This window comes from Lissotriton vulgaris, chromosome 7 (assembly GCF_964263255.1).
Source record: "Lissotriton vulgaris chromosome 7, aLisVul1.2, whole genome shotgun sequence".
NCBI lineage: Eukaryota > Metazoa > Chordata > Amphibia > Caudata > Salamandridae > Lissotriton > Lissotriton vulgaris.
In genome coordinates this window covers 1,623,253,675-1,623,279,536 of record NC_141695.1, presented here as the reverse complement: position 1 = coordinate 1,623,279,536, position 25,862 = coordinate 1,623,253,675, and the positions used below count along the sequence as shown (strand labels likewise).

General features: G+C 41.5%; 1 protein-coding gene across 1 annotated transcript in view; it reads left to right on the top strand.

Moving 5' to 3' along the window:
* The first annotated feature begins 2,779 nt into the window (after positions 1-2,779).
* The window catches only part of PKIG (cAMP-dependent protein kinase inhibitor gamma), a 572,021-nt gene continuing 548,938 nt past the window's right edge, over positions 2,780-25,862 (top strand). Inside the window, exon 1 of the mRNA XM_086932556.1 lies at positions 2,780-2,932. The gene's annotated coding sequence lies outside the window, so the exon portion shown is untranslated. The remainder of the gene's footprint in view (positions 2,933-25,862) is intronic.

The following is a 25,862-nucleotide window of genomic DNA, read 5'->3' as shown; positions in this document are numbered from 1 at the left end:
ACGGTCAAAGTGCGATTAAAAATCGTCTAGTTGGCCTGTGCTTCTATTTTATTTATTTTATTTATTTGTTATCCAACAGTTTGGTTTAGGGAGAGAAGGTTATATTGATATTCATGAACCATTTTATAAGAAAAAGAATTTAAACTTCTATGATTCTATACCTTACTCAGGCTAAGCAATATTGCCCCAGTTTTTAAGAAGTTGGCGAAAAAATACAAGGTGGTAAGGGATTACCTTCTATTAATATGGATAGCTGAGGAGCTCCTGGTCGCAAAAGATATACTGGGATACAATATTCTAGAAAAGATAAACATGATGGCATCTGTGAGACTCTTTGACATTTTCTACAAGATATATACGTCTAGCTGGTGCTAATTTATGAAGTACCTGTTTTAAAAAAAAAATTGTGGTCAAGGCGTTGCTTAGCCTGAGTAAGGTATAGAATCATAGAAGTTTAAATTCTTTTTCTTATAAAATGGTTCATGAATATCAATATAACCTTCTCTCCCTAAACCAAACTGTTGGATAACAAATAAATAAAATAAATAAAATGGAAGCACAGGCCAACTAGACGATTTTCAATCGCACTTTGACCGTATTACCCACACTGAACGAATCTTAAATGTTTGACCTGTGTAATAAGGAGGTTATGCCCGAACAATTAAACACTATATCAAGTGGTGACATTAAATAATATAAATCTATTTGGACCTATAGATTCTAACTTGAAGAAAGGATCCTCCAGGGGAAAAAGGGTTCCCAGATACGAAGCACTGTTTTTGCCAGATTGAAGCTCACCTAAAATAATCTGGCTAAAAATATCTAAACTTGTAAATTGTTTAATAATCTTCCTATCTGTTCAGTTTATCTGTTATAAATTAATATGAAATACATTCTAATTGAATGGAATTTACTATACCGCATATTGTGTTATTTTTCCTTCTTTTAGTTAACATACATTATTTCCGTATTCATCAATCATAATCGCTACCTTTAGAAAATTGCAAAGGCAGTAAGTATACCAGATAAATTCTTGCTAATAGATGTGTCTATAGATCCTTATATGAAATTAAGGTTAAGGTGAACCCATTTAGAATTTAGCTTCACAAGTGAGCCCCTTCCAATCCCAATTTCTATCCCATGGGTTTCACAGGTTTTTTCGTTTTTATAATAAACCATAATGAGCAATTAAATGAGTATTTATATATCAAGATGAATCTGCTTGCAGGAATCGTATGTTACATGGCTACTAAGTGACATATGGAGATGTTTACTGAGATTTAGTTGATCCTAGTCAGTGATCCTATATAAGGAAATTTTAGAATGTTAAAAATGTTATAACTATGTAAAACATTGTAAAACAAAGTCACTTATGTCGCTTTTAATAATTCACTGTTATTAGATCACCTGTGGCTACTCCAGAAGAAGGCGCTGGTCGCCGAAACGCGATCGAGAAAATCCTTTTTGCCACTTCTATCCTTTTCCTTTTACTCTTCCTTTCTCCTTTCATTTTTTCAATTTTAATTGTGATTTTTTAAATTATACTGTGATTTCATGTATTGCTAATTTGATTAATTTATGTAGTTGGCTGATAACATTTGAGAACCAACTTTTTAAATAGTTTTTATCTACCTTGTTAATAAAAGTTTAAGTCACTGATTTCTTTTGGATTTATTTAGTAAATCTTTCTCCTTTGTCACTGTTCCTTGAGCTTTAAGCATTGAATTGTCTAGGTTGTTACCTTTCATAAATAAGTCACAGACTCTTATGCATCGATTCTGGGCACACATGGCACGCATGAGTAGTTTGTCATATCTTTGCAACCGCTCAGGAAGAGCAGTCTTGTTCACTCCTCATCGCCAGTTGTAGTGTTTTCCCCAGCCCAGGAGCACGCAGATGAATTACGCCACATGGGAGCTGGGATCAAGCACTACTTTATTCTCCAGCATACACTCACACTCGTGCATTACCTCATACTCCCCATTAATCACACCCTAACACCTCCCTGCATATTATGTATTTCCTCTTCAGAGTCCACCCAGAACCATTAAGATCCTAATGCTCATAACATCAATATGCTACACTAACCATTACAACAATCATGATTGATACATTTGCATAAGAAATGCACATTCTCTACCCTACCAACACCATAGCTACTGTGATGGAAACCTCAAAACTGTTTGCAAGGTCATCCCCGGTTTACCTAATATGCGCGACAACGCCACACTAATGGGAGAGTGTGAACTAGATGCCAACACATTCCCAATATGAATGAAGGGATTATTTAGACTAAACTTTCAAAGTAAAAAAAAAAAAAATACAAGTCCCAGAAACCAACTGTCTGTGTGCTAAAAAGCTCGAAGCTGTCACAGATGATGACATGAATACTTGCCATTCATGATTGTTTGTTTTTGGCGCATAAGGGGAAATTAAAACACACATTTACATAAGAAAAACATACATTTACATTAATAAAACAACATTTACATCACAAGACAATTTCCTCTGAGACGATACAAAAGGGCGTAATAATACTCTGCAGAAATAAAACCACCTTCTTCTCTTTCTATGGACATCATATACCCCGCTGTGTTCCTCGTAATCAAAAAGAAAGACCATGATCACCGAAGCAGGGTTTGCAACTGCGCGCCTGCACTCAGCTGTGAACAAAGAGGTTGCCCCTCAGGACACACAAAAAAAGCTCGTTCGCTTTTAACAAGTCTGTCCGCCCACCGGCTTCCGTAGTGTTTATCGGGGGTTGCTGCAGTAACAGGCTCGGGTTTCAGAAGGCAGAAGCCAGCGGAGGGAGACGGGCAGTAGCGGTACTGCAAGCCCAGCGCTTGCCTACCCTGAACCGCAGAACCATGCCCGGGATGCTGCTGCGGGAATAACTGCCGGATTTCCACGCTCAGCGGCGGCACAAGGGCAGGTGAGTGACCGGGGACTCTGCAGGCAGTACACAGGAGGCATATTTAACACACCAGTGCCCACTCGTGTCCTGGAGCGGATGGAAATTCCTCAAGCTTGAAATTGCGGCAGTTTGCCATTCTCCAACGCCTGATATGAAAACGAAGTGGAATTCTTGCTTTATTTAATTTCTTCGGCTTGGAAAAAGCCAACGTGGTACGGTTTGGAGGGAACAGTTCCACTTACAATATTTTAACCGCCATATGTTGGGAAAATTCAATTTCTTCACATACGTTTTTTTAAAATTGAACTTAAAGTAGGGATATACATGGTAAGTCGGTAACATTGGTTATTGACTGTCTCTGTCACCTACCCTTGATTTTATTTTCTTTACATTTTATTTTTTGCCTTCTTTTAGGTGGGTGGCAAATTAGGTGACTCTCTACCTCAAAAGGTCAGGGTTTAAAATACGTTCTCATCTTGAGAGGACTGCCACCCAGTTGCCCCTTGAATGCGGGTTAGGTCTGGTGATTAAGAGGGTAAACCCCTTAAAGTGACCGCAGCACATTATTTTGGGAAGATGATGCAGTTTTGCAGAGGATGAGTTAATGGAAAGTCTATGGAAGAAAGTTGCTTTTTAGGAAACTGTATTTTATTGAACAGAGAGTGACATCTGCTGAGGATGAGATGAAAGACGTGCATGTTCAATTGGCAATGATTTCCCTATTCACGTACTGGTTGTTTCCATGCAATGTCAAATTAGTTAATACAATAAAATGCCCCTTCAGCACTGCTAGGTGGAGCTCGCTTATAGACAAAGGCGCGTTGCAAATTCGCTATACCCAAAAAGCCAAGTTTCCCCCCCAAAAAGGAATGCTGGGAATTGGGAAAAGTGCATCACTCTTTTAGAGCTTTCGAGCTTTGCAAATGCGAATAGTAGTGTCCTGCTGCTTTAAGATATCTTCCCAACCACCCACTCTCCTTTCGAAATGAGCCTCAAAATAGCTTTTGTAAGTCGCCACAAACATTACCCCATCATTCTTCCTCAGAATAGTAATTCAGCCGCTGTCAGTCACTGCATCACAAGCTCTATGCTCCTCAAAGAAGCAAGCACTTCATTAATTCAGTCTTTTTCGTTCCATAGAAATATCTCACCGAATTATGCATTGGGTTTTGTCTACTAGGATGATCTAGCCACGTATGGACTGAATGGAACATAGTTAATGTTTTTCATTATACGAAAAAGAAGTATATTATTTAGAAACACAAACTAAGCTATTGAGTGAAGGGGCTAACCCTGCTTTTAGACCAAGTTCACTCTGTATTATTGCTCTCGAAATCTGCATAATTTACCATTCGTTGTTCCTCTGTAAGGCCTCCTCCATTGAGGCACGCCTCTTCTTTTTTTTTTTATAAAACTGCTGCTTATTATAATTTCATTTTTTTTGGGTACAATCTCTACTCTTATTTTAGAAATATGTCTGTGGTCGTAGTGCTATAGCAAATTGTATATGTACACCTTGATGGACGGGTATTATTCACCCATTAATTACGAATCACAGGAGGCCAAGAAGCCTGTGCGTTGTCAGTTTGTTTTAACGCTTGTGTTTGAGATTCCTGTCATTACATACCACACGTGCATTTGAAGTTGTGATGTACATTTTAAGTATTGCATCGTTATGTCTTTTAGTGCAGGGGTTTCATTTGAAAATAAAAATGTGCTCCTGGCCGGTTAGCTTTTGAATTGCAGTTGCTCACTCGTGTTGAAGTCCATTTTTACTTTTCACTTAAAGCATTTTATGTATCATTGTGGTGTGTTTAATGATTTGTCTTCCATTAATCCCGTGTGTAGAAGGCCGTTGTTGGGACAATTTGATGTTGCTTGAGTTGCACATGTAGCCTTAAAAAGGCACTTGTATCATTTGTGCTAAACCAGCATGTACTACCAGAAATCTTCAGAAATATAATTGCAAGAGAGTTTACCACATACTGTTTATTTATTGAGGATCAAAAGCAACCCACACAGCATATTTTCTAGGCCTGGCATAAGTCATACCTATTTGATGTTACTAAAAATATAACATTAGCTCTGAGCCAGCCCTCTTATTCCATTTGGCCTGTTGTTGTCGTTCGTGCTGTTCTGCCAACATCAACATAGAGCTCGGAGCAATGAGTCAGCCCACTTCAGCTAGTGGCTAACTTCACTGTGACTGATGGCATTCTGCTCTTTCGCAAGGAGTACACCCCCACAAAAAAGTAGTTCCCTTTAATAATATAGACTACCATGACAATGTTTGTTTTTGAGACCAAAACATATTTTTGCTTTCATTTAATTTTCTTTTATATTTTGGCGAGTGTCCAACAACTCCCACAACAATAACTTTTTACAAAACCATGATAAAACACACATTAACATAGCTTAAATGCTGACAGTCGCTACAAAACCTACTGCCTTTCTCTACTAATTTTGGGATAAGACGTGAATTTAGCCGCATAAACAAGATATGGACTACTATGTTAAATACACTTATCTGTCATTCTGAACACGTAGGCTACTTGTGAACATCCTTTAAAATGTACTCTGTGCTAATAAGACATTAGATATACCATGCACCTGGTCTGTTTCTTTTAATGGATCCAGACCAGGTAGCAATGCTGCCAAATTGTCCTGTGTCACGTGACCCATACGTTTTAGCCAGCAGCTCTTTGGCTGATGGAGCTGATAGTTTTTAGGTCGAACTTTTGAAATTATGAGACTTTTTGTAAATGCTTTACTATATACTTCAGGATGTCACATCCCGGACATTTCTCACTGATGAGGCAGGGGTCCCTTTCTGATCCTCTGTCCAGTATAAGGAGGACCCCAGCGGGAAACTAGACCTGAGTAGCTCCCTTGCCCTGGGAGGTAGTTACACAGCGTGTAGCTCATGGGTGTAGTCGCTGCTTTCAGAGACCCCCACACAGGCGCAATTATTAGTTTGCTTTGGGGCTCCCTATCTGGGAGTATGAGGGCTCTGCACAGGCCTACCCTTCAACTTCTCCCAAAGTCACCATAAGTGCCTCTGTTTCTAGAGAATGTGCCAGGCTTTGAAATTGTTTGTGCAAAATAAGTTTAAAATAGCTATCTAGGAATCATTGTAAAATAATGCTCTTGAGTGTCCTTGACCCCAGTGAAAGGGGACATAAATGCACAGACCCTCCTCCAGATGCAAGCCATAATGACTTGTGACTTTCCACGAATATTCTAACCTAAAGCATACAAACACCAAAGTGTATTCACATTCCCTTATACATGTTGTATTCATTAAATACAAATCATTAAAACATAATTTTTATCACCAGCATAGGTTCTTAAAGGCAAAAACATACAGATCAAAAATGCAGCTCTATCTATACATTTTATTATATTTCAGTTCATGATATCGTACCTCGATTATTCCTTCAGGTGAACACTTTCCAGTGTATGATAATATATATTGCTTTTTCTCTGAATATGACAGCGACAAACAATGCATCAGTAAGCATCTCTGTGTCTATTAGTGTCATAGCTTCTTTGTTGAAGATATTCACCTTTTTGCATTTTTAAGAGACTTTATCATATTTTAATTAAATAGCACAGAAACCAATCCTTCGGTGCGTGTGGTCATTCAGTAGTGGTGCGTGTGGTCATTCAGTAGTGGTACGTGAAATAACAGTAGATGTTGTAGCAACCAGGATAATGTGCTGCATGGCTAAATAATTGCAAGGTCCCAAAGGCAAGACGTTTTGGCAATGCCAATGCTTGTTCTTTTTATGGTGTGGCTTGATAGCACAGCTGTTGCCATATAATGATGTGAGCATCGCCATCGCAGAGGCACTTTGACTCCACCTACATGTTGGAGGCAAGAACTACATGTTTTGAATGCGGAAAAGTTGTGTGCTTCCACACAAAGTGCCCCCAACCAGCTGTGATAATTTTGTTTATTTATACAGGTGGCTGAGCTTGAACTTTCAGGGGCACGCTCATGACTTTGTAATGCCATCTTAGGTAACTAGATCATTTATGGTGTTTGTCTTTCTCAGGCAGCAGCACAAATGGGAGGACAACAGTCATTAAACTACATGGATGTTTAGGTCTGGCTTGACAGTGCAACTGTCTCTTACCTTTTATTCTACAGTAATAATATTCTACAGTTCTCAGCTTCCCCACAAATACATATGCTTTTTACTTGTAATGCTTCACATTACCATACATCAGTCCTTTAAAGCCAGACCTTTTTGCATTGCCAAATGATTATTCCATTAGGAATGGAGCTCTACAATCTCTGCATGTGAAATGCTGTTGACTGGTAAGCCAGAACTGGCTGTGAGTTTTTGCGCATGGCATGGATCCCCTTTACAGATTGTCACTGACTGTTCCCCTGCCCCACCAATTTTTCAGAAGCCGATCAGGGAGAAACCGTTTTACAAGCGCTAAAATTCAAATTCAAAATACAAATACAAAAAATTCAAGTATTGCCTGAGTAAATGCTTGGATTACTAACATAAAACACCAATGTCCACTTTGCCATATTTAATTTCGGTGCTTTTCGTCCATGGACTGATTTTAGTTCCTTTTACGCACAAGTACATTAAACACAGAAGAGGTCAGAACCAGGTCAGTGACAGCAGTGCACCCAAGGGATCCATGCTTGCAGAGTTTCTAGAAAATTAGACATTTTAACTGGCAAAGATTTTTACTTACCACTTGGGTGTAATGAGGAGGTCAAGTATCTTGACCTTGACTTAATTGTGGTTGTTTAGGAAGAGAAGAATTTTCGAGGACTGAAAAGGTTTGTCACAATGAAAGGATCATCTATATTGTACAGTATGCAATATTTTTACACTCCAGTGTGAGGGAATACATTAGAAAATCCCAAATCGGCCATCCACTGTGTCAAATAGTTGATAGACAAATACGTTTCCCTTACATGTCCAAACGAGGTCAGTTTTTGGAAAAATATCTGAGTATATATTATTGAGGGTACAGATGAAGATCATAAAAACCAGTGTATAATTTTGATTACGAGCAATAAAATTTATCAAATGATAAATGTGGTGCTATTTGTACGAATTAACATTGTGCAAACATTTTGGCTCAGATCTTGCCATTTCAAAGAATAGAAAGCTAAACTTTTTAGATGCTCAGCACCAACAGGAAAGATTTATTTGAGCTCTCAAATACATAAAACAAGACACAGACTGTCGCCAATGGTGTCGTAACTAAATGCATTTTTCCAGTAATGCATTGTGTATTTGGCATATGTGGTACATTAATAGATTTAAAAAAAAGAGGGTGTCCCAAGTGCACACCTATTATTCTAGTTTCACAAAATGTACTCCGTTTGATCTTTTTAGCGTGCAGCCCAGATCGTGATCCGCACTGTTACCACGTGTAGACATTCAACCAAATCTGGAGTGGAGTCTCACTCCAGTGCCGGACGCACAGCTGAATCAGTGACTTCTAACAGAAGATACCACACATTTAATATTGGTTTCCTTGTATTCCAACTTCTTTATCAATTTTGCCCATCTCCGTTCATCATGTCACATGAGGGACAAAGCATATTTTTAACATCTAATACATCAGATATAAATATCCAGGCCTTTTTTCTGATGCAAGAATTAATACGCAAATCATCCATAGTAAAAGTTCTTCCCAATGCATTTCGGGCATATTTTTTGCTCTTTGTTAGGGGTTTCACTAAAAATAAAGCCACATTGACATTTAGATTGTATATCCAAAACGTAATGTTTGCAAGCAACAATGTTACTCCCAACCCCTTTTCATGATTTTAACTTTACCCCATAATCAACGTTATGCCACTGTTTATTTATTTACTGTCGGTAGCGGCTCATTCCCACTCTTCTTGCTCTCACCCTCACTACAACACTCTACCTACTCCCTCCCCAAATATACAAACGCCATCCTTCTTCCTGCCTACAACTCCCATAATGCCCCAATTCAGAAGGAGCCCGTGCTCCATGTTAACGTTGCTGGGAGAGTGGACTGACTTCACTGGGGTTTGGTACAAGTTGGTGGGGGACTATTCTTGGAGGGTTATTAACGGTATATGGAAAGTGAATAGGGCAGAGAGTAAGCAATTTGGAGGAAGTTTGTCTGGTTACCGGGTAGAGTGTAATCACGCAACTAGAGGGATAAGGTTGATTATGGGGTAAAGCTAAAATCATAAAAAGGGGTTGGGAGTAACATTGTTGCTTGCAAACAATACGTTTTGGATATACAATCTAAATGTCAATGTTTTATTTTTAGTGAAACCCCTGACAAAGGGCAAAAAATATGCCCGAAATGCATTGGGAAGTACTTTTTTTTTTTAACTAAGGATGATTGCGTATTAATTCTTGCTTCAGAAAAAGACCTGGAAAGGCAAAACTGATGTATTTGATGTTAAAAATATGCTTTGTCCCTTATGTGACATGATGAACTGAGATGAGCAAAATTGATAAAGAAGTTGGAATACAAGGAAACCAATATTAAATGTGTGGAATCTTCGGTTAGAAGTCACTGATTCAGCTGTGCGTCTGGCACTGGAGTGAGACTCCACTCCAGATTTGGTTGTACATTAATAGATCACATCCTCTGTTCCCTATTCAGAAAGTAGTTGCTTTAATCAGCATTCACTAATATTGACATTTGTTGTCTTTCTTCTTCCAAAGAAAATCTTGTGATGTGCAAAATAAAGCTGATCAATAATGGCATAAAATTCAGACCCAGTCTCCCAGCACTTTATTGAGATTGTTTTATCAATAGTCATCAGATGATAATTTAAGGAGATTTAAGGGATTAAAATGACTCTGGTAATTTTTGGAGACTTTAAAGAAAAAACTGTAAGTAGATCTTTGGGCAACCATGTACACCGTGCCATGCTTCCCCCCCCCCCCCCCCCCCGCCCCTCCCCCTCCCAAAGCCAGAAAAAAGATGTTGCTTTCCTGAACCTGGTTCTGTCTTTAGGAAAAAGAAAATCTATCTTCGAAAAGCACCTGACGCAACTCATCTGAATCAAACATTTGCAATTCTGGAAGGGAAACACTAGAACAAAAAGCTTATTTTTACTGATTAGCTGTGAATTTTAGAATAACATTGAAAATTTGTACCCATCTCTTGTAGTTGAATTAATGTGCTAACCTCATTGAAAGAAGAAAGCACGTTTGTCTACTCCAGCCAGAGCATAACTTAATTTGACTCTGTTCATTCTTTTTAGATGTATCTGTATTAATGTAGCTCACAGGGCAATCTCTTCATCATATATGATCCTTCAACCTTGAATCCGTTGACTTTGGTGATCAATTTAATACTCCGTGCACTTAGTGATTTGATGTGTGAATAGCTGGTTTGCAGAATAAGAACATCTTAATATTAAAATAGGTATATACATTATTTGCTGCCAGACACGAGTAATTTCTTTGTGTGATGATGAAAGAAAGCATGAATGTTATCCTGCCATCTAGCCTCCTCTTTCCCCATGAAAACTTTATAAAATCAACAAAACACATAAAAGTCGAAAAAGGAAAATCAGAGTTAGGATTGGGTTTAAGTAAGAGGGATTTTAGAAAAAACCAAGGATTGGAGTCTTGAGTTGATGTGGAGTTACAGTTAAGGTTAGACTGGGATGCTGGGTTACAATTTGATTTTGGATTAGGATTCGGCTAATGTTAGCAGTGAGACAACAGAGGATGAGATTGTAAAACATTGTTATCAGCAAGATAGGTCTCATTTGAAGACCTACATGGACCTCGTATGCAATTAAAGCCCAGCCTCCATCTCCACACAATGACATTCACATTTTGCATGTGACCCTGTGCCACTAGTGATTGTTTCTCACTGTTAAGACCTTTCTGAAGGTGTTTGTGGCTTGTATGGGCCAGAACAATCTTAAGCTGAACAAGAGCTGGACAAATCATTTTTGTGCCATTCCGCCATATCTGGAAGCAGATATTGATGCCAACCTCTGAAATTTCAATTACCAGCCACAGATGAAAAACTAGGGGAAGGCAACTGATAATGCCATAAGAGAAGCTGCCCACTTTGGGGGCAGTTTGGTGATTTGTGTGATTCTTCCTGAACTATGTTATGTTCATAAGCTTCTAAAGTGCACTTCTACCCAAAGGTGTCCTGGCGCTAACCGATGCTTAACTGGATACCAAAGAGCTATAGTTCAACAGGCTATTCGGAAAACAACCAAGTTTTGAGCCCCCTCCTGAAGGAAAGGAGCTCTGTGTTATTCCTGAGATAGGATGGCAGATTGTTCCATGCTTTAGCAGCGCCAGCAATAAAACTTCTGCCACCCCAAGTGGCTTTTTTAACATGAGGAACCACCACTTGTTTTGCCTCTGCTGATCGCAGTGATCTCCCATTGAAAACGTTTCCTCAAATAATCAGGGCCCCTGCCTGCCAGTGATTTAAACACCGTGCTTTAAAGTGAGAACGCTGTTTCACTGGTAGCCAGTGAAGCTGCTTAATTTCCTTCCTAACAGAGACAAATCTAGGTGTGCTAGTATTCAGCCTGGCTGCCACATTTTGCACCAGCTGGAGTCTGTATAGATGTTTCTTATGAATTTTCGCATAGAGACTGTTACAATAATTCAGCTGGGACAAGATTAGCGCGGTGGCTGCCGTCCTAAAACTTTCCTTTGGTAAAAAGAATTTTATTTTCCTCAAAACTCTGAGGAGGTAAAAGCTTGTAGAGACAACTCCACTAACCTGTTTCCCAAAAGTTAATTTATTGTCCATAATCACTCCTAAATTCTTAGCTTTCCTGGTGGGGGCCGGGGGAACTCCCATTTCTTCAGGCCACCAATCAGGGGGTCCAGATGTTATTGCCGAAAATGATGACCTCTGTCTTGCCTGCATTAAGTTTTAGGCAATTTGATGACATCCAGCCGGCAATGACTTTCATGCATTCGCAGCATTTTAGCCCAGTTTCCAGTTCCTTGCTTCGCTGTACGGACAACACCATTTGTCTATCGTCCACATAAGAAGTTAGTTAGAGCCCATAAGGTCTTATTAGTGCAGCCAGTCGGCCCACGTAGATATTAAAAAGGGTGTTTTGTTAGGGAGAAGACACAAACAAAACTTCTGAAATCTGCCCATTTCTCTAGTTTGCTTATAGAGTGTCTTTAGGCATTATTTAAAGCTTAAATTCGTTCTGCAAGTGGATTAGAAGAAAAAAGGGCAGGTTTTGCTGTTTGACAAACTTTATCTCTATTAACACATCCAAAAGAGACCTCCTGATTCATGGTTCAAGTCATCTTCTGAACAAGATGGACAATCCTTCAAATCCACATATTTAAAAAACATGTTTAATAACAAAATTAGATGCCTAATATCTTCTGGGATTCCAACCTCCATTTATGAATAGTAACAGTAGTCAAAAATTGAACATATCCAACCCAAGATCCTAAAATAGGTATTCCTGACTTTCACCTCACCCCTATGCTAATTGTTGGACTTGGGCAACTCCCCAGATTTTAGCCTTGACCCTTCTAGTTTTTTTTTTTTAATCTATTTTTGTTTGCTTTGAAGACTCTGTACACTTTACCACTGCAAACCTGTGCTAAAGTGCTTGTGCTCTCTCCATTAAACTTGATAAATTGGCTTACACCCAATTGGCCAATTTGCAATTGTATTTATTTGCAAGTCCCTAGTAAAGTGGTACTACATGTACCCAGGGACTGTAAATTAAATACTGCTAGTGGACCTGCAGCACTTATTGTGGCACCAACTTACGTAGCCTTTTGAGCATGTCTCAAGCCTGCCGTTCTGGCTTTAGGCAGTTTAAACTGCCATTTCGAACTGACAAAATGTACCTTTCACATAACCTACACCTTCCTTTTTGTGGTGCAGCTTGAAAGCACAGTGGTCGCCAGACAATTATGTGGTCATCCCTATAGAGGGACTTTGGCTCCGCCCACATGTTAGCAAACATGGCTACATGTTTTGGTTGGTCAAAAGTCCCACTTCAAAGCTGGCACCAGCTATAAATATTGGGCTCTCACACCCACTCTTCCTTACATTCCAGAACCTATGGGTGCTACAGATGGATGCCTTACTTCCCAGCTGCTCGTGGCCTGCCCTGCTTGCTGAGAATGAAGACTGGACCTGCACCTTTCATCCCAGGCTGAAGGAAGTGATTCCAAGGGTCAGCTGTCAGGCCTTCTGTTAGAGCTACAGGAACATTGCAAGCTCCAGAAGCCTCCCTGCATCTGCCGAGCTGACCTGCTGCCTAGACCTGCAACTGGACCTGCCTGAGCTCTGCTGGACTGAGCGCCTGATTCCCAAGAGAGGCCTCACTGGTCCCGGCCCCTTGGTGTGGCATCAGTAGAGCCCTTCATGGAAAAAAATAAGTAATCTTTAAGGTTTTAGCAATTTCCGTCCGCAAACAAGCCAGCTTGTGCGAAGATCTTGCAGTCCATGCTGACTAGCAGTGCAAAGCTCCGGTGAACCTGACTCTTTGTGCTGCAGATTGCCATTTGCGACCGGCAGATTGCGATTGACGACCTGCAACCAAGATCTGCACTTCGCACTACAGCATCAACAGTCTGCAAGTCCCTCAACGTGAATTTCCAGCGTTTTTTTTTTTGTTAAACAATTTTTATTGCAGAGTCAATTACAGCGTATTTACTGAATACAGGAGCCCTGAGTGCAGAGTTGTTCTCTCACCCCCTCACAGTTAACCACTTACACAGCCATTTAGCCCACATCCCGGAGGTTGGGCGGCGCTACTCTTTTGTAGTTGTGAATTTCCAGCGATAATCATTTGCGATGCATGACCTGCTCGTCTCACTACAGAGACTAACATCTGCAACGCTCTCCATGCAGCCTCCACCACGAATTGTCTCTTCGTGCCGGACATTGACAAGGGAACTTTTTCAGAGGGGCTAACCTGTTCCCTGTATTTCTCCTGCACTCCATCGCTGCTGGCCTGAGTGGCGCTTTGTGCTTTTAGGCTCTACACTTACCATAAATCTTTAATATTTCACATCTCCGGTTCTACTGATTGGACTTATGGCTTTTTGGTGTCAAATAATTTATTACATTTTACTCTAGTTTTCTAAATTGGTGTTGGATTTTTCTTGTGTTGTGGTGTCACTTTATTACTGCTTAAGTGCTGCATAAAATACCTTGCACATTGCCTCCAAGTTAAGCCTGACTGCTTTTGTGCCAAGCTACCGGAAGGTTAAGCACAGGTTAGTTTAGTGTCTTTTCGTGATTCAGTCTGACCGGGATTGTGGCTGTTGCTTGTCACTCTACCCTCCACCAACAACCCAGTTTCTCACACCCATGATCTGTTTTTCTCCTTTTTTGTGGTATTTTAAGGACTTGGATACTTCCAGCTTAGCCCTTGCAATGCAAATGGTATTGATATTGTATCATTGGAGACGCTGAAAAAAGATAGTCCTCTGAGTAAAAGAAACTGATAGGATCTACGAAATAGTGCAGCAGCAATTGTTTTAGCTTCCTGATGTAGGCAGATTCCTATAAATTATTGCTAAAAACTGTACTAGAGTTAGCCTTTTTCTTTTATTTATGTATTTTTTGACTGTGGGTTCTCGGTGGAAAATCTTGTCGTCCATGCCAAGTAACCGTTTTTCCTCCTAAACAAATATTTTTCTCATTGTTGTTCGTTCAAGAAAAAAGAAATTATTTATTGTATAAACAGAAAAAATCCTAATGTAATAAGCTCTGCGGCACATATTTGTATTGAGCCTAAAACCAGAAGTCAAGTTACTTATTTCTCTTTATTTTTTTGCTCCGCACAGCCCTAATTGAAATTATCAGACTCGTAGTATTCTTAACCTTGATTGCTTTTAGGATGTTTCCCTTTATGAATAAACAAAAGTCCCACAGAAGGCGAGCAAAATTGACTGTTCAACCAGTTAGGCTGATCATTATCTGAGTGCATGACTCTCGCTCTGTTTTTTCTTTTTATTGCTTTGTTACATATGTATAATATATCGAGACCTACTTCGCATGCCACTGTTTTAAAATGTATTTCAATTTTCCCCTGCAAAGATTAGGTACATTTGCAACTGTGCAGCATTAAGTAATCCACCCAAACTGTGCAGTGGACAGTGTCTAATGAAAATAGCCTCAGCTGGAAATGATTTAACCAATGTAAACTAAGTGAACCACTTTGCCTTTAACAGGGAATGTTTTCTGAAGTCCTTTTATTTTCCAGCGCGGAAACGAGCAGTTGAGGCACGTAAAGCAGTGAACGGTATTCATCTAGAGTGGCATGCGGTTACTGTGGGGAAATTGTTGTGCTGTGCCAAATGCCCCCAAGAAATGCTGGTTTTTCATGCATTGTTGAATTAAGATTCTGTACTACATTCACAATCCACGGCCTTGTTTAGTTTTGCGTGTACAGTAGCCCAGCATATTTGCAGAATATGTCTGCATTAGTACATGCATCAAACCATCTAACTAGCATCTCCAAGATGCAGTGGTGGCCAGCAACATTAAAATTAGTTGGAGCTGGCTAACCCAGCACTCATTTTGAAGCTGGGGGCCTGTGGCTGCAATTCCTCGTCTGTTTCTCAGCCCTTGGATTGCTAGTTCTAGGTGCACGTGTCAGATTAGCCAGTTCTAGACAGCCGGCCTATTTGGCATGCGCACTGGCAGGGGTTGAGGTAATACTGCAATTGCACTAATCAGCTCCGCCCCCTGCCCCAACGCTGTAACCACGCGAGCATGGGACACATTATAATAAAATGGTATTTATTACCGTTTTTATTGATGTGTGTGCCTACTGCACTAGCACCAGGTGGGGCAATGCTCCTCTGCCATAATGGAGGAACCGCCAAGGCCAAGATGTGGAATACTCCCTTTGCTGTTACTATTGGCTAGCATTCACTCATACTGTAGGATTGCAGATCGAATATTGCAGTGTTTTCATATTTATTTACTTTGGTGGTTTTATGGGCTAAACTCCACTGTGAGCCTCCCTATTAGAGGTGTGACAAGAAGTACCTATTACAAGGTGAACAAGAAAATATGTTTTGGGTGGAGTGTGGAGCATCCATGGCAATGGTTGCGACCTCCACTTTGACGTGCAAGGGTGGTGAAACCTCAGGAGAAGGAGTGTCCATAGAGAGTCCTGATACAGTATTGACTCCTTTTAAAGAATGAAACGTGGAAATGCGTCTTGTTGAATATGGCACGAATGTGAGAGCTGTAACAATTTAGCAAAATGTACATAATTTTCGATTGTCTACGAGAGCACTTGTGTGTAACCCTTGGACGTGAAGGTACCACCCACCAAAGGATTCGTACTTGGTAGTACCAATCGGCTTACTGGCTGAGGCTGAGCACAATGTTCAGCAATCTTCAGACCTCTCTCTCTCTCTCTCTCCAGCTGCACTGATTATGATAGCAATTTTAATATTAATGGAAGCACAGGAATACATTCACAAACATTGATAAGCATTTCGCCAATGTGATCCGGGGCTTTCTCTACATGAAGCTTTCTTGGGAGTCTGTGAGAAGCACTGAGATCTGTTGGCAGCAGGTGGGAGTATGTTTTACGAATTTTTTTAATTCCTTGGTTCTTTTATTGAGTCCTAATTGGACACAACGGGCCCCAGCAGAAGGGTAATTCTCCAGGCTGGCATCCAATTATAGTGTCACACTATACCACATTTGCAACAGTGTGCTAAAGTTTGTGGTAGGGATGACGCAAACGTATGCAGCCTAAACTTTTTCTCTCATTCCTCCGACCAGTGGTGGCGGCTCCGTTGTGGCAGAGGAGCGTCGCCCTCCCCACTGAGGGAAAAGGGAAAAATAAAATGATGTAAAAATTGAATTTCCAAATTGATCAAACAAAAAGCACTCGCTGGCAGTCTACCTTCTGCATCACTCGAAAATTCAGAGGAAACTGCAACTATGTACATCTTATGCTTCTCTGCCTCAAATGTTTTCCTCATGGGGAGACCTTGTCAATAAGTGCCAATGCAGAATACCTGTGAGGAAGATCTAAAAATCAAAAGCAATCAAGTCAAACCCAGAAAGGCACTTATGATGTCCTTCAGTACAAACCCACTCCAATCGAGATTGTTACGATGGATGTATTGCTTTCAGTCCAAAGGCCATGTGTGGTGAAAGTATTTTGTTATGGAATGGATTTGCCAGGCAGAAGGTAAAGGAAAGCATTAAATATCCTTGCTTTACTAATGCTTTCATTGCTCTGCATGCCAGGTAAAATGACTATTCGGTGTAATAGTAGCTCATTGATTCTCTTAAAACAAATTGTTTCGTCAACGTCTTGGAATGGTTGATACTTCCTGTAACAATAAAGATGAGTGCCGCAGACATCATGCATTTTTTTGGCCTGTGACTGATTTGTAGCATTGTTTATTTTTATGTACTTGTGTGGGATGAAAAATTGTCTCATTTGACTCCAGTCGTTTCTTCCATGATCACCCTTGTAATAGAATGTTAACATCTAAACTCAGAAGCCAGGCCAAGCCATTGTGGACAGCCTTGCACTGCAAAGGAAGTTGAGTGTGTATTGGTATTGTCATTGCCGTGATTTCTAGCCTATCCTGTTTGCAAATATTTGTAAACATGCAGCCCACTGACACCTGTCTACGTTTTCTTCTATGAGCTGCATGTGCTTCTCACAAGAACTATCAATTGGTGAAACATAAGGACACCATGTCAGTGTGCTTTGATTACCAGCAAAGCCAAGTGATTTTTCTTTTTTACCCGTCCCCCTCCTTTTGTCTGCTAGTTCTTGATTCACATATAGCCAGATATAAATTAATGAGCCAAACTGACCCACTTGTTTACACCAAACCAAGTATTTCAGAAAAGGGGCCAAAGGTGGGCGAGACGGTGGGCCATTTAACTGTGCCTGAAACATCTTGCAGTCTGCCTCAGGTGTGGTATTGGTGCTTAATTTATGACAGTGTTGAGCACCAGCATTCATTTTTTGGGGACCATGGACTTATTATTCATCATTCGATATTGATCCAGAACAAGTTAGAAGAAGGCAGGAAAGGGGAAAAAGCAGTAGGAGGTACGTAGGAAAACAAAGAGTGTAGAAAGGAGGTAAAATCAAGACCAGGTAACGTGCCGCAGGCCCTTAGGTAAAGTTTTGGGTCATCGTACAAATGTATTAAGCAAGCAGTGCTGTTAAAGGTCTGGCTCACCCAAGCGAGGCATTACTTATGCTACTGCAGAGACCTTGTGAGCGCGAACCCAATGTGAGATAGCAGAGGACACCCAGAGGTGGTTGTCCACTGAAAATTCACACAGTACTAAAGGCTAGCACATGCTGAACGCTTTTTCAGTTTTTTTGTTTTATGGTTCACATTCTGGGACTTGTAGTTTTGTTCATAGCTACCCAAAAAAAAAGAACACCTTAAAGTCTATGCAGTGGTTGATATATGTTAGCATGTGGAAGCTGCTGGCTATTTGAGTGGCAGCAGTGTTGCGGTGCACCAGTAGGTTAGGGGCGGCTCCTCCGTAATGGTGGAGGAGTGTCTCCCGACTGGTCAGTCAGTCAGCCGTCAAGCGAAAAATAAAATGACCTCTGACTGACTGACTGATGCCAGTAGGGTAGGGAGGGCGGGGCCAGGCATAGCAGAGGGATGTGGTAGGTGCACTGTAATGTCTGTTTGGCCGGCCGTCTTAGGCTGGCCAAACAGACATGCATACATCGGTTTCTCCAACCCAGCTGTGTTGCACAGCTGGGTTGGAGAAACATCACAGACTCCTAGGCACTGTCTGAGCGGCAAACCACGCCGCTCAGACCAATCCTGGCGCTGCTCTCATGCTAGGTATAGCATGAAAGCAGCACCAGGATTGGATGGGGAGCCTCTCCTTATGCTGCCTCTCCTCATTTACTGCTTTGAATTCTGCCATGGACTGGCAATCTTGCTGCATGCAGCTCTGAGCAGTTCTCTCTGATTTATGAGAGACTGTTTAGAGTGGACTTGTGTGGCCTGATTCTCTATAATAAGCATTCAGTAATTCTGTTAGTAGAGTTCTGTTAAATTGTCCACTCCCCACATTGTGTCTTTTATAATAAATTCAGGGGTGTGGAATTTAATCAAATATCTACTTGTCCATGGGATAGGTTGCTTCATAAATCTACTTTCCTGTAACAAAATCCACATGTCCCTTTTGTGCTATGTAATGCAGCGACAGATTATGGCAGCAATCTCACTTTATAAGAGCTCTGAAATAGCCTCTCTGATTATGCCAGGGTTCATTCCATAGTAGGGTTTGAATACTAGCAGTTGCCTTATGTTGCCACGTTTCTGCAGATGTACATACTGGGCCTGAAGGTAATGGTAAGCAACAGTTTCGGGGTTGGAATGCCCTTTTGAGTCAGTGCAAACCTACTAACTTTAATGTTTTAGAGGGTTTCACCAACTCTTCTGTAATTTTTTCCCATACTGGGAAATATACTCCAGACAATGGCAGAATAACTTCTTCCAGGGTTGGGAAAAAAGTGGTTGGACGGGAAGTAAACTTGTAAACACCAAGATTTTTCACATGAGCAAATGTACTCCTGCATATTTGCTCGTGCTAAAATGCAGTTCACACATTTTCTAGGAGTACTATTTCTTGGCCTACTTGTGTAAAGTCTTGTGAAATCACCAAAGCTGTATATCTGCACTTAATGAAAATACATGGGTGCACTTTTGAGACTTTATTTAATAATTGGAACCCTAACTAGGCCCTAATTGGGTCTGGTGTGAACAATGACTTTTTGTGTTTATTAAAATGCTGTCTCTCTCTTTGTGTCTGTCGGCTTGCTTCACTGTGAGTGACAAATGCAAAAACCACAGGTGATGGACTGAATGCAGAACAATATCATACATTCACCCCAGTACAGAGATCTGGGCCTAAATCCATCGTTTTTTTGCACCCCACACCACCCCAGTTCAGACATGGCCATATGCAAATCAGTCTGACCCTGTGCCTCATGGGAACAGTCCAGCCCGAACTGCCAAGCCATGCCTTCCCTGGACCGGAAACAAGCTTCCGAAGACCGGTTTCTGGTATTCCAGCCGTCTTCAGCCCGGCTTGCTTGAATCCAGTGGTGTGGAGTGCATGGGACTCACGTCTGAGCATACCCATCCCACTCGGGGTGACAAATGCAAAAACCACAGGTGATGGACAGAATGCAGAACAATGTCATACATGTACCCCAGTACAGAGATCTGGGCCTAAATCCATCGTTTTTTTTGCACCCCACACCACCCCAGTTCAGACATGGCCATATGCAAATCAGTCTGACCCTGTGCCTCATGGGAACAGTCCAGCCCGAACTAGTTTTGTTCAGTGCCAGGAACTACTGTGGCAATGTGTTTTTTGAGACCAAAACAATTTTAGTTTTTGCCAATATATATTATAATGGTAAGGGCCCGGCAGCTCCCACACGAATAAGGTTTTACAAAAACCATGCCAAATCAAGTCATGCATTGACAAAACCAAAAGGCTGACCAACAATTTCAGACCCACTTGCTTTACCAATGCTTGTTTATTTTTGTTTCCCATAATCTTATCAAAACTGGTTACACTGATTTTTCATTATGAATATTTTGGGAAAATACTAGCATACATCAATATACTTTGCTAAATGATGCTGCAAAGAAATGGCACCTAAAACTTGAGTTTCGCGAAATGTTGTTGCATTTGTTTGTAAAAATGTTATTTTGAAAGCAAATAATCATCAGTCTTGCTTTCAAGCTTCTGCAAATATTTGCATCTAATCAGAGAGCATTCTGGGAGCATTATACATAGCCTCATAACGTGTGTACACATTTTTATACTGGAACCACTGTCAGTAATGCAGTCTGAGCATACAACATTTACTTGGAGTGCTCACCCTAATAATAAAGGCTTTGCATTAGTGAACCATAAATACAAGTTTGAACAGCATTAACACATGGACACAAATATTACCTTAACTGCTGACAATGCCTTTCCCTGGTCCATAATATGGTACTGCAATCTGACAGCCAAAGGGTTTGTGCTGTAGGGGTTTGGGCCTACTTGTCCCAAGGACAAAATATACATGCAAACGTGTTGCCCTTGACCTCAAACAGTATGTCCTGACTAAAGTATTGGTAGTAACTACAGCATTATGCAATTAACACAGCACAATACATACAGGGGCTTTGGGTCAGCCTCTTCATCCATTGGTCTGTTTAGCTTTCATTCACATCGTTCTTATGTCTACGTCCGTAAACAGACCAGGGCAGTGGGTCTTCCCACTTCACTCATTGGTTCTTTTTTGCCTTGATTGATGGCTTTTTGTCACGTGCATTTCTGCGTTAAAAGAAATGTGCTTCATTGCTAGGACTGGTAGGTGTCAGAACCCCATCTGAGGGCCACAGGGCAGACATGGGCTAGCTACTAGCTCCAACCGTGGTGGTTGAGGTTGCTAGCCCGATTATTCTGGGGTTCCTCCTACTTATGGCTTTTGCAAACCGGGTCCAATACAACCCGTTCTGTACTTGACTCTTATGGTAGATGGGGTGAGCATTCACACACTTCTCAGAGCGATTGTGTAAGGTGCCAGAGTTCAGAACTCCATAGTGAACAAGAGACCCTATAAGATAATGTCCAGCCCTGCAAATATGTACAATAAAGTACTTTTACTCTCACAGTAAAACTAAATATGACACAAATCAATTGAGCCTCTATACACAGTTGTCATAAGTTGTCTTAACAGTCATGGGGTGCTACAATCCCCTTCCTTTCTCAGGAACTTTCTTTCCTTCCTCTGAGACCGGGACACCGCTATTCTCATCCCATGCTAGGGTCAGTGTAGGCAAGGATTGGGTCCAGGAGCAGACTGCTCATAGTTCTCATGAATTCAGTATACACCTCAGTTTCAATTCTTAAGGTGGCTTTTGTGCCGCACAATCTCAAGAGAGCACAGTAGCAACTCCCATGCATGTATCAGCTTCTCTGTCGCTTTCAGGTGCAGTGCTGCTCCGCGGGTACCTGGAGATGTTCAGCGGCTGTCTGGGCTTTGAGGAGTGAATAGGGGAGGCATTCAGATTGGTATGAGATGGACTCCTTGGGGGCTGTTGACTGCTGCGGTTGCTGCGTGCAGGATGATCCCCAACATACTACTGGGATGACCCAAGCCTTCAGCAGCGGTGACCCTCTGGGTCGTCTGAACGGGCGCTTTTAACTGGCTCTAGTTGCTGCCTCTAGGCAGAGTGCTCTGCGGGCAGTTTAAGCCAGCTGGCTAGTTTGGAGCTTCCCTCTTTCACAATGATCCAATCTTTTTGTCGGCTGCAGCATCAGTCACTCAGCCCACAGTAATCTGCCGGGTCAATTCGGTTGACGTGCTCTGGAACAATCTTAGTTGGAAATGTTAGTCTAGTCTTCTGCGTTAGCCCCTGTATGTATTGTGTTGCCCTGCACTTAGGGCAGGGGAACATGCCAATGTACAGGGAGATTTCCTGTTCCAACAGTGAACTAAACCTTTGCTTTGCCAATGCTTTTTTCCAGTCCTTATCGTTTTCTGGTACTTCTTGTGTGTTTTAACTATGTCTGCAGGTTACATTTCCTTTTTAACAATAAGAGGACATTGTTTTAAAACGAGTTGTAAGCATACCTGGATGCTACAAAGCACTTGTACTAGTCTACTAAAATTATCTGCAATGATTACATATTTAAAATGTGACTATTTTGTGCAATAACATATCCTCCACATTTGGGCAGTGGTATTTTTTTGTCTTGTTTTTCTTGTAATCGAGGACAGAAAGCTTAAAATATGTAGATATACCTGAACTGAATTAGCTCTGTTACATAAGGCAGTGTTTGCAATAGTGGGTGCTACCTATACATAGCTGACTTTGCCATTGCTAGCATATGCGAAGAGGACACCAAATTCTATGACGTTTCCCTGAAGACCTTTGATGTCTTATGTTCCGAGTTTCATTTACCACCTTCCAAAGAGTAGAGATACCAGCAACGCACACACTGGGTTAGTGATAGGGTTTGCCACTAGGCTCTCCTATACTTCCCTACGTCGTGGAATGGGGTAATAGCACATATATACAGTACTTTGATCTCAAAACAAATCACTAAGAAAGTGGGACAGGAAATGCTTCAATACAACAAAAAGGAATGGGCCTCTCTGCTTTGTAATCGTGAAAGAGAAGTAAGAAAAGCCTGACTTTAATTCACTTACTTTAAAACATTACATATCTGGTCTCTGTTGAGCTATGGTAGTCAAGATTAAGTATGGACGATCTTTTTTAGAAGTGCAAGCCATTGGATGGGCACCCAATTCCTTGAACGTGCTACCACCCAACACCTTGCAGCTTTAACAAGGCTACATGTGCTTTGGTCATGCACTGCCCTGTGCCACTGACAATATATGAGCCACATTGAATGCTATTTGTGACTAGACCTTTCACCGCTGCACCAAACTGGCCATGTGTACGATATTTAAGATTTAGAGGGTCGGAAAATGTGTCTACTAAATACTTGATAATTGTATTATGCCCGCAATTATGACATTATTTATATCCAGAAAAATATCCCTTCAGGTTACAATGTCCTGTCATTGGCATCAATTAGTATGTGCAAAGTACCATTTTCAAAAGCTCTAGCTCAGTCTGGAGTATCCTTCCGCCTAATCTGCACATCCACATAAGAATGAGTAATTCTGTATTTAAATTCCAGCAAACTTTTGAATAGACTAGAGACTTCTGGCGTAGTCCTTTGATCAGCGGCTGTTGTTTTATTTTCAGCTGCTAGCAGAGCCAGCGTGTGGAGGGAGGGAGGGGTGGGGCCGGGCCATGGGAGGGGGCAGGAAGAGTGGCAGCTGTGCACTTTAAAGCGCGCATGTCAGTTTGGCAGGCTGTCTTGGGCCGAAAAAGCTCACATGTGCACTTGCTATTCTCCATCCTAGCTATATTGCACAGCCGGGTTGGAGAAATAGCACAGACTCTGTATGCCTGAGCAAGCATTAATCCAACACGCTCAGGCCAATCCTCACACTGCTCTCATTCTTGAGAGTAGCGTGGGAATTGGATGGGGAGTCAGATGCTTTCCCAGGGACTGCTGGGACCAGGAAGAGATGAACACGAGGCTGCCGGCAGCACTAGCTGAATCCTTGTTTTTTAAAAAAAAAAAAAACATTTTTTGTTTAGCTAACCCACCCCCATTGTGCTCTTCCCCTGCCCACTCCACCCGCCCCACCAATCTTTATCTGTGTCGGCTGCAACTGTCTTTGATACTGGTAAGCACTCGATGTGATAATCAAATGAAACTAAACTGACCAGGATGACATAAAATGGACGGTTCTGGCAGAGGGTGCCACTCCAGACGGAGTGAAAAATGCTGAAGAGATTTTAAAGCAAGACCAAGGAGGAAATAAGCACACAGTTGTCATTTTGTTTTCAAGAGACCCCGGAGCCTCTGCTAGACCCGCTTGCGTTAAGTAACCAATGATGTGATACTGGCCAGTTGGTTGGCCTATTTGCTATGTTCTGACATGTCGGGAGCCACACATGCATGCTCACATTTTGTCCTGGTTTTGCAGAAGTACCTCTTTATAAACCTGGTTTAGAGGGGGCTGATGGGGGCTAGCAACAGCCACAGTCGACAAAACTGGTGACTTCTTGTCGAAACATGAGTGCATGGCTTCCAAAGAAGAACAGCATGAAAGCTATGGATACTAGATGGGATCAGGGTGGACCTCCCCAAGAATCCCCAACTTGGGCACATTAGGTACCTTCAGTGTGAGATGTGCACACCCATGACAGCAGACCTGCAAGCTCTCACGGTGTCATCGTGTGTCTCACGATTTTGCTTTCACGTGGTCACCCAGTGGGAAGTAGACATTACACAATAGCAGGTAAGACAAGCTGAAAAGCACTCTACAGAATAGCTTTCCAGCTTGTTTTTGAATGCTGTAAGCAGCCAATGTCCATAAAAGGGGTGCGTGTGACCTCACAATGGCGGGCAAAGTGCCTTTGAGATAGCTCTGGGCCCGAAGATCCGCTCCCTCCTAGACCATGCCCCCTCCTCACACAGTGAAATTTGTTTATAGGTTGGTAGATACGTGACAGCAGTGGATGCACAGGTCAGAGTTTAGATTTACTGGTGTTATGGCACTCCTGATTTTACTCTGTCTTTAACAAGTTTGTTTAAAGCGTCTCTTTCTGTATGGCTGCCAGTTGCTTCCAAGTTCATTCAGCGTGACTTTTTTTTTTAACTCAAAAACAGTAACCATGGTGCGGGTTTAGCCCCTCACCCTTTAAAGGCCTATGAAACTACAAGTCCCACTCTCCCAAGAGGCAAAACTGAACGGTTTGGTTGTCAACACTGGTCAATGGGTTACCTAGTTCTAAATGTAGCTATGTTATCTCTCATCAAGCTGTTAGTTACTCTTGCACCCACAGTGCATGAAATCTCTGTTTTCCATTTAGTGCTGGCATGTTCTGTCCAGTAGACCTCCTCTTTCCTTCTCCTGCTTGTGCACCAGGAAGACACTCACATAAGCCTAATGTCCAATTCACTTTAACATTTTTCCATACATTTCTCAACGGAATTATTAACCGATATTGGAAGCAGGCGAAAGGCGCCTGATGTCAGTGAAGGACTTTACCCTGCTGGGTTTTAGTGTACTATCATACCGTTGAGCAGCAAGAAGTTATTTTATTAGGCAAAGAAGAAAACTAGGGGGCAGGTGGGGTTTGGGCTGGACAAATTTGTTGCTTTTGTGAATTGGGGTTCAAAGTCTGATCTCCTTTGTCCACGTTTTACAACTAATACTTTAGAACGTTTTCAAGGTAATGCCCCTCCAGACTCGGGCAGTAAAATTCCATGTAATGGCTCCCGATCGTGACACAGCACTCCATATAACTCTTCAAGAAGTAAGCAAGCGTTGGCAAAGCTAAGAGGATGCTACTTAATAATCTATTTACTT